Raw genomic sequence first — 7,523 nt, forward strand, 5'->3', positions numbered from 1 at the left:
AGCAGAATGCAAACACAAAGTCCTAATGGAGAAAGTTATAACAACAAATGTAGAAGAGGAAAACAATGTGCATTTGTTATGCCTTCACATATGTCGATAAAGCTTCTTAATACATGAACAAATATTCAATAATCTGTAAGATAATAATGTGATTTCCTGGGGTGCCTGGCTGGCTCAGTCCATAGAGCATGTGACTCTTGATCTTGGGGTTATGAGTTTGAGCTCCACGTTGGATGTGGAGGTTACTTAAAAATAAAATCTGTAAAAAGAATAATGTTATTTCCTTAGTTATTAGTGACCACACTTTATTCATAGGAAGACTGTATAAGAAGGTTGTCATGTTTAAGTTCCTGGAAATTCTTTTGGTTACCATTTTCTTATAACAAGCATTAAGCGTTCTTTATCTCTAATATTTCCTGTATCGCCCCACCAATTAATTAGCTACATTCTCATTATAATCAGTCATCCCCTAAGAATCACTTAACTGATTTTTTCCCATAATTCTAATTAAGGCCTTTATTTTTTAAAGTTTTTCTTAACTTCTTGGTTGACGTATAACACAAACAGTGAAAGGTTCACACCACAAGGGCACAAATCCATGAGTTATCACAAATGAATGCAGCTGTGTAACCATCATCCAGATCAATAAACACCATGCTGCTGACACTCAAAAAGCAAACCCCAAGCCTTGTCACATTTACTCCCAGCTTTCTCTCCAGACCCTTCTCTTTCTAACTATCTCGACTTCTTATATTACAGATTTGTTTTTGAAGCTTGTATTAATTAAACCAAGCATTCTCATGTCTGGTCTTCCTGCGGATTAGGCTTTTGGGACTCCTAGGTGTTACTGTGTGTAGCAGTGCTTCGTTCACGTTCATTACTGCATATCCTATTGTACGAATGCAACATTTCATTTACACTTTCTGCTCCTGTTGATGGATATTTCTCTCATCTCATTATCGTTTTATTTTGCATCTTTTCAAAGCTTTCAAATGTGGATCCTGTTTTGAAAGGCTTCATGGTAGTTTGGATTTTCTCTTTTATGAAAGTCTGTTCAAGTCTCTGGCCTCTTTTACTATTGGGTTATCTGTCATTCCCTTTTTGATTTGCATTGGAAGTCCCCAAGACCGTGCTTAGGCTGCGTGTTTCACTAGAAGGACTCCCAGGCCACAGAAAAACAGTTATACCCGTACAGAAAATGGATCCAGACTAATATCAGCAAAGGTAAAAGCACCGGGGTGAAGTTGAGGAAAAACCAGGTGCAAGTTTCCAGCTGTCTTCTCGAAGTGGAGTTACATGGGGCTATAATAGACTTATTAAATAGACTTTTCATTCTCCCAGAAATAATGTGTGGAACTATGTAGGCATGCAGCACTTGCATGACTGACCTTAACTCCTCAGACTCCAGCCCTCAGAGAAAAACAGGCATCACCGTAAGCCACACTCTTTGCACAAACTACCTGATCAAACTTGTACCACATGGCCCGGGTGTCAGGTCTACAAAAATAGTCTTATCAGGTAGAATTTTCCAAAGGCTCAGAGTTTGGCTAATCCTGAAAACAAGCCCTTCTTGGGACTGTGCAGAGTTTGAGCCACACTGGTCTGCTAAGTTAACACTTGCCTGTACAGATTTGTAGAATAATAGATTGGAGCCCATTTCGCTTGCCAGTGTTATAATTTTTATCTCCTACTATGTGACTGGCTTTTTATTATCTTGACTGCTTTGATAAGCAGAAGTTCTTACTTCTGTTCCATTGACTAATCCCTGCATCAGTTAGTGTGGCTCTATAATAAGAGAATTGACATTTTTACAATGTTATTGTCCCCAGTCCTTGCACATGGTAGATCTATCCATTAACTCATGCATTCCATAATTTATCTTTAAACAGTGAGAAACCTATTAGGAAAATAGCTTTCTCTGCATAGAGGTCTCATACAGCTTTTATTATATTTTTTTCCAAGATATTTGATATTTCTGATGTTATTGTACATAGCATACTTTTGAAAAATTTACTTTATGTTTATTCTGGTTGGAAATAATGAACTAGAGGCAAAAGCATTTTTTTAGAGACGTTTACTTGCAATTAATATAAGAAGTCAGAAATTAGAAGAACCAGCTTACCAAATTGAAAAAAAAAAACAAACAGTAGGTGTTTAAAAAAAATAGCAAGATTATCATCAGACTGTTTATGGTAGAAAAATAGCTACTTTTTCACATAATTATTACATCCACAGAAATCATATTTTTTCAGACATCAGCATTGCAAAAATTATGGAGAAAGACATTTTTCATTAGAGTCTGTTTTGTCCTGGGTAAATGATTCTTAACCTGGTGTTGAGTTAGGCAGTCTCTCTCCAGAAAGTAATCAGCTTCTGCATGGAAAATGTGCTGTAATTCCTGATTACAGCCCTTGGGACAGTCTGACAAGTGTCCGTTTGTAATGATCACATCAACTGGCAAAGACAAGAACTATTCATCTATTGGCTGTAGAATCAATATTTAGGAGTAATTTGTGCAGTTCTTTACTAAGGTTCTTTTTTACATTTCTTCCAAAAACAGTGATCTCCAGATGATCAGATCCTTGAGCTAAATTTCTTCATCTTTGCATCAACAGGGACATATTTGGCCACACACAAACCAGTCCCTGAACCAGAACTAGACTGGACCGAGAACTGGGCATAATCTGGAACCGAATTAGGATAAGAGGTAGAAAATAAAAGGGTGGGGGGAAAAGAGAGAACTCTATGACCACATAAGATCACCTCGAAAGCTAAGAAAAGGCTTGCCTCGATGTGAGGGGCCAATGGAAGGTTCACTTGGCACACTGTCATTTTCAACTCTGGTAGGTGAGTCTCTCTGGACATGGATGGATAACTCAGAGAGAAATTACATTAGAAAAGAAAATTAAGGGTTTTCTTTCATAAAGGTGCAAGCATAGACTTTAAGGGTCTGGCTTACTAAATAAGAAATATAACAAGTATTTAAATAAGGAGAAACACACAAGATGACAAAGGTTGTATTGGTTATATTAGCTCATTCATGCTGAAAAACAACAGTGTTTTCATATAATTATCCTATCCACAAAGATTGTGAAATTTATTCAGACAACAGCACTATATAAGATGGTAGTAAAGTTTTTTTTTTTATCAAGAGTCAACAATTTATGAGAGAAACTCCAGGTTACATTTATTTTGAGAACTACTCTGAGATAGAGCAACCCAATTCTTTTTTGCTTATCTCGGGGTACAAAGCCTTTTTTTTTTTTTTTCCTTTTTGGTCATCAGACGTACTGTGTATGTTTATTGACAACAGTGGTGAGGTGAAGTGTCAGTTTTGCTTCCATATAAATGGTCGCTATAAATATAATATTTTTAAACTGATCTTAAGTCAAAGCAACTTTGTTAAACTCACTGATTAATTCTAATGATTTATATGTAAATCCCTTTCGATTTTTTATGTATTCAGTCATGTCAACTGAGAATAAGGAGGTTCGTTTTTCATTTTACTAACCTTCACACCTTTGTTTCCTATGCTTGCCATATTGTCCTGGCTAGGATCTATATTACAACGTTGACATGAATATGTGATGGGACATAATTGTCCATCCCAGTTTTGGCAGGAAAGCTTTTGATTCTTCATCAATAACTATGATGTTTGATGTAGATTTTGTTCTAAATACTCTTTGTGACATTAAGGAAACTTTATTCTTACTTTAAGAGTTATCATCATAAATAGACTTCAAATCCTGTTAAATACTTCTTCCCATTTATTAAAATGATCAAATGGCTCCCCACTTCCCTGTTATACTCTTAACATTGTGATTTTCATAGACTGGTTGTCAACATTCAGGCATTTTCTTTTCTCTTGAGTAAATACCTAAGAGTGGAATGGCTGGGCTACATGTTAAGTCTATTTTTACTTTTATAAGAAATCATCAGGCTGTTTTGCAAAGTATAAGAGTTCTAATTATTCTACAATCTTCCCAATACTTAGCAATACCTTTCTTTTAATGTGTTATTCTAGTGACTATTAAATATCTTGTACTGTTTAATTTGTGTTTGATGACTAATGATGCTGAAAATCTTTTCAGAGACTGACTGGCCATTCTTTTTTTTCCCACAGCTTTACTGAGGTATGACTGACAAAAATTGTGTATATTTAAGGTGTACACTGTGATTTTTGATATATGTATACATTGTGAAATGAGGACCACAATCAAGCTAAGTAACATAACTATCACTTCATGTAGTTATCTTTTGTATGTGTGGTGAGAACCCTTGGGATCCACCTTCTTTGAAACTTTCTAGAATACAGTATATTATAAACTATAGTCACCATGAGGTACGTTAGGTCTTTTGTATCCATTAACCAACATCTCCCTGTATCTCCCACCTGTGGTAGCCACCATTCTACTCTCTGTTACTATGTTTGACTTTTTTAGATTCTACGTATAAATGAGGTAATACAGTATTTGTCTTTCTCTGTCTGACTTATTTCATTTAACATAAAGTCCTCCAGGTTCATCTATGTTTCCATGTCCTTGCAAATAGCAGGATTTCCTTCTTTTTTAAGGCTAAATTTTATATGCATATATAATTATTTTATAGATAATGATGATTATACATAAACATGATGCTAGTACATACACATATATATCTATATATACATCTAGATAGATAGATGATCTCCATCCATCCATCCATCAACAGACATGGGTTGTTTTCATATCTCAACCACTGGGAATAATGCTGCAATGAACATAGGAGGGCAGATATCTCTTTGATATAGTGATTTTTTTTCCTTTGGATATATAGCCAGTTGTGAGGTTATTGGATTATATGGTAGTTCTATTTTTAATTTTTCAGAAATCCCCATAATACTTCCTATAGTGACCCTACCAATTTACATTCTCACCAACAATGGATATAAGGTTCTCTTTTCTGTCCATCCTTGCCAACACTTGCTAACTTTTGACCTTTTGATGATAGTCATCCCAACAGATATGAGGTGATATCTCATTGTGGTTTTGACTTTCATTTCCATTATGATTAATGATGTTGAGCACCTTTCCCTATGCCTGTTTCATTAGCCATTCTTATATCTTTTGTGAAGAATCTGTTAGGTCTTTTGCATAAATTTTCTTGGGTTCCTTTTCTTCTTATTGAGTTGTGAGAGTTATTTTTATGCGTTTCAGATAAACAGCTTTTGTCAGATATATTTTTTGTATATATTTTTTCTCAGGTGGTGGCTTGTCTGTCATTCTTTTAAGTGTCATTTGATAGGCAGACGATTTTAATTATAATTATCAAAATTTTCTTTATAATTGCTCATGCTGTGTTTCATCTAAGATATTTTTGCCTACCTCAAAGTTGCAAAGAATTTCTCCTCTGTTTCTTTTAGAAGTTTTAGAGTTTTGGGTTTTAGATTTAGGTCTATGTTCGTTACAAATTAAATTTTATGTGTGATGTAATGTAGAGGTCAAAGTTCATCTTTTCTTCTGTAATCATATCCACTTTTGAAAACACAATCTTTTACCCATTGAAGACCAACTGACTACATATGTGTAGTCTATCTCTGAACTCTGTATTGTTCCAAGGATCTAGACGTCTTTTTATACTAATACCACACTGTCTTAATTAATGCAGCTTGTGATTTAAGTCTTGCAATTTTGTAGTGCAAATCCTCCAACATGTTTCAAAATTACTTTGGCAATTCTAGATTAATTATAATTCTGCAAAAAGTTTAGAATCATTATAACCATTTTCAGAAAAAAAAAAGCCTAGCTGAATTTTTATAGCAATTCTTTGAATATACAGATAAATTTGAAGAGCGGATATCTTAATAATATTGTCTTTCAACTTGAGTATATTTGTTTATCTCTATTCCTAAGTATTATAACTGTGTGTAATATTGTAAATGGTATATTTAAAATATCATTTTGCAATCATTTGACACTAGTATATAAATACACAACTTATTTTTGTATCCTGACCTACCTTAAAACATTGCAAAATTTTAGCATTATCTCTAGCATCCTAGATGACTTGATCTTCCTTTAGAGAAGCCTTACTTTTGCTTCTGACAGATGGCTAGGGCATCAGTATTCCCAAATTATCTTTGTACGTTAAGAATTCTTATGATTCGGGCACCTGGGTGGCTCAGTTGGTTAAGCGACTGCCTTCGGCTCAGGTCATGATCCTGGAGTCCCGGGATCGAGTCCTGTATCGGGCTCCCTGCTCGGCAGGGAGTCTGCTTCTCCCTCTGACCCTCCCCCCTCTCATGTGCTCTCTCTCATTCTCTCTCTCTCAAATAAATAAATAAAATCTTAAAAAAAATAAAAATAAAAAAAAGAATTCTTATGATTCAAAGGTGGTCTACGGTTTCTGAAAGGGTGATCAATTTCTAGTTTGACTTTATTCTTAGGGTATAGTACTTTGAGGTTCCAATCCAAAGCCCGAAGATCAAGGTTTATCAGAGAAACTTCCCTTTGGTAAGCTGAATTACAATTTTTATTCTCAACTAATTGTTTGCAGGATTTTAATTATACACCTGGACAAAGCAGGTGTTGCTAGGATATAAACAGCTAAAATGCTAGGCTTACTTTCCTGGACTTCTTTTTCTTGACCCTGTAATTCTTCCCTGCATTTTTAGCTCTCCTTGTCTTCAAATAAATGCTTTTCACACTGTCCCAGGTCTGAATTACTCAGTCCACCATTACCAGAAACCTCCAACTTATTTTTTAAATCTCAGCATGAGTAATTCTTCTGCATAGTTACCCTCTGCATTTGTCTTTTTTGAAGGATCATTCGAAAACTTTGAAGCAATACTTATGTTATATACACATTCCTGAACTCTTTAAAAAGGTATCTCTAAGTGTGTATCTATTCTCAGTGCTCTACTTTTTTGGTACCAAGGGTTACCAAAGAAAGGAAGGACTGACCTGTAGTCTGAACTGTGGCCTTTAAAGTCATGTGTCTTCTCTTAGCTGCATTCCAGTAACCTATGCATAGATTTTCTTTTTTCTCACTATCTATGCATATTCTGTTATTTTTTGTGGAACACTTTTTAAAGCCCATAAGCATGTGTGGAGCACAGAGTTAGTCACCTCAGAGTGAACCGGACTTAGCTTGGCTTCCAAGCTCCATTTTGCTTGGGGCAGGAAACTCAATTTCCCAATTCAAGAAATTATAGATTTCCCCCCCAGTCTTTATGTGGTAAATTTACACTCAATTCTAGAACTCTCCCTTTTCACCTTGTTGTCCCCAGGGACTAAGAAAAGCCCGTGATGTTATGCATTATTGCAGAGTCGGAAGGACTATTGTCTAAGTCCTTGTATGTGATGTGCCCTGTACTGCCTGTTGATGCCCATCCATCCCAGGTCCCTGGGATCATGACCTGAGCTGAAGGCGGATGCTTAACCGACTGAGCCACCCAGGCGCCCCAACAACCATTGCTACTCTTTAAATATATTTGCTGGAAAGGTAGGCTATACAGGCTGGGAAGTGAGGCACAAACCCTTTAT

Source organism: Mirounga leonina, unplaced genomic scaffold, assembly GCF_011800145.1.
Source record: "Mirounga leonina isolate KUSES-001 unplaced genomic scaffold, KU_Mleo_1.0 Mir_152, whole genome shotgun sequence".
Classification (NCBI taxonomy): domain Eukaryota; kingdom Metazoa; phylum Chordata; class Mammalia; order Carnivora; family Phocidae; genus Mirounga; species Mirounga leonina.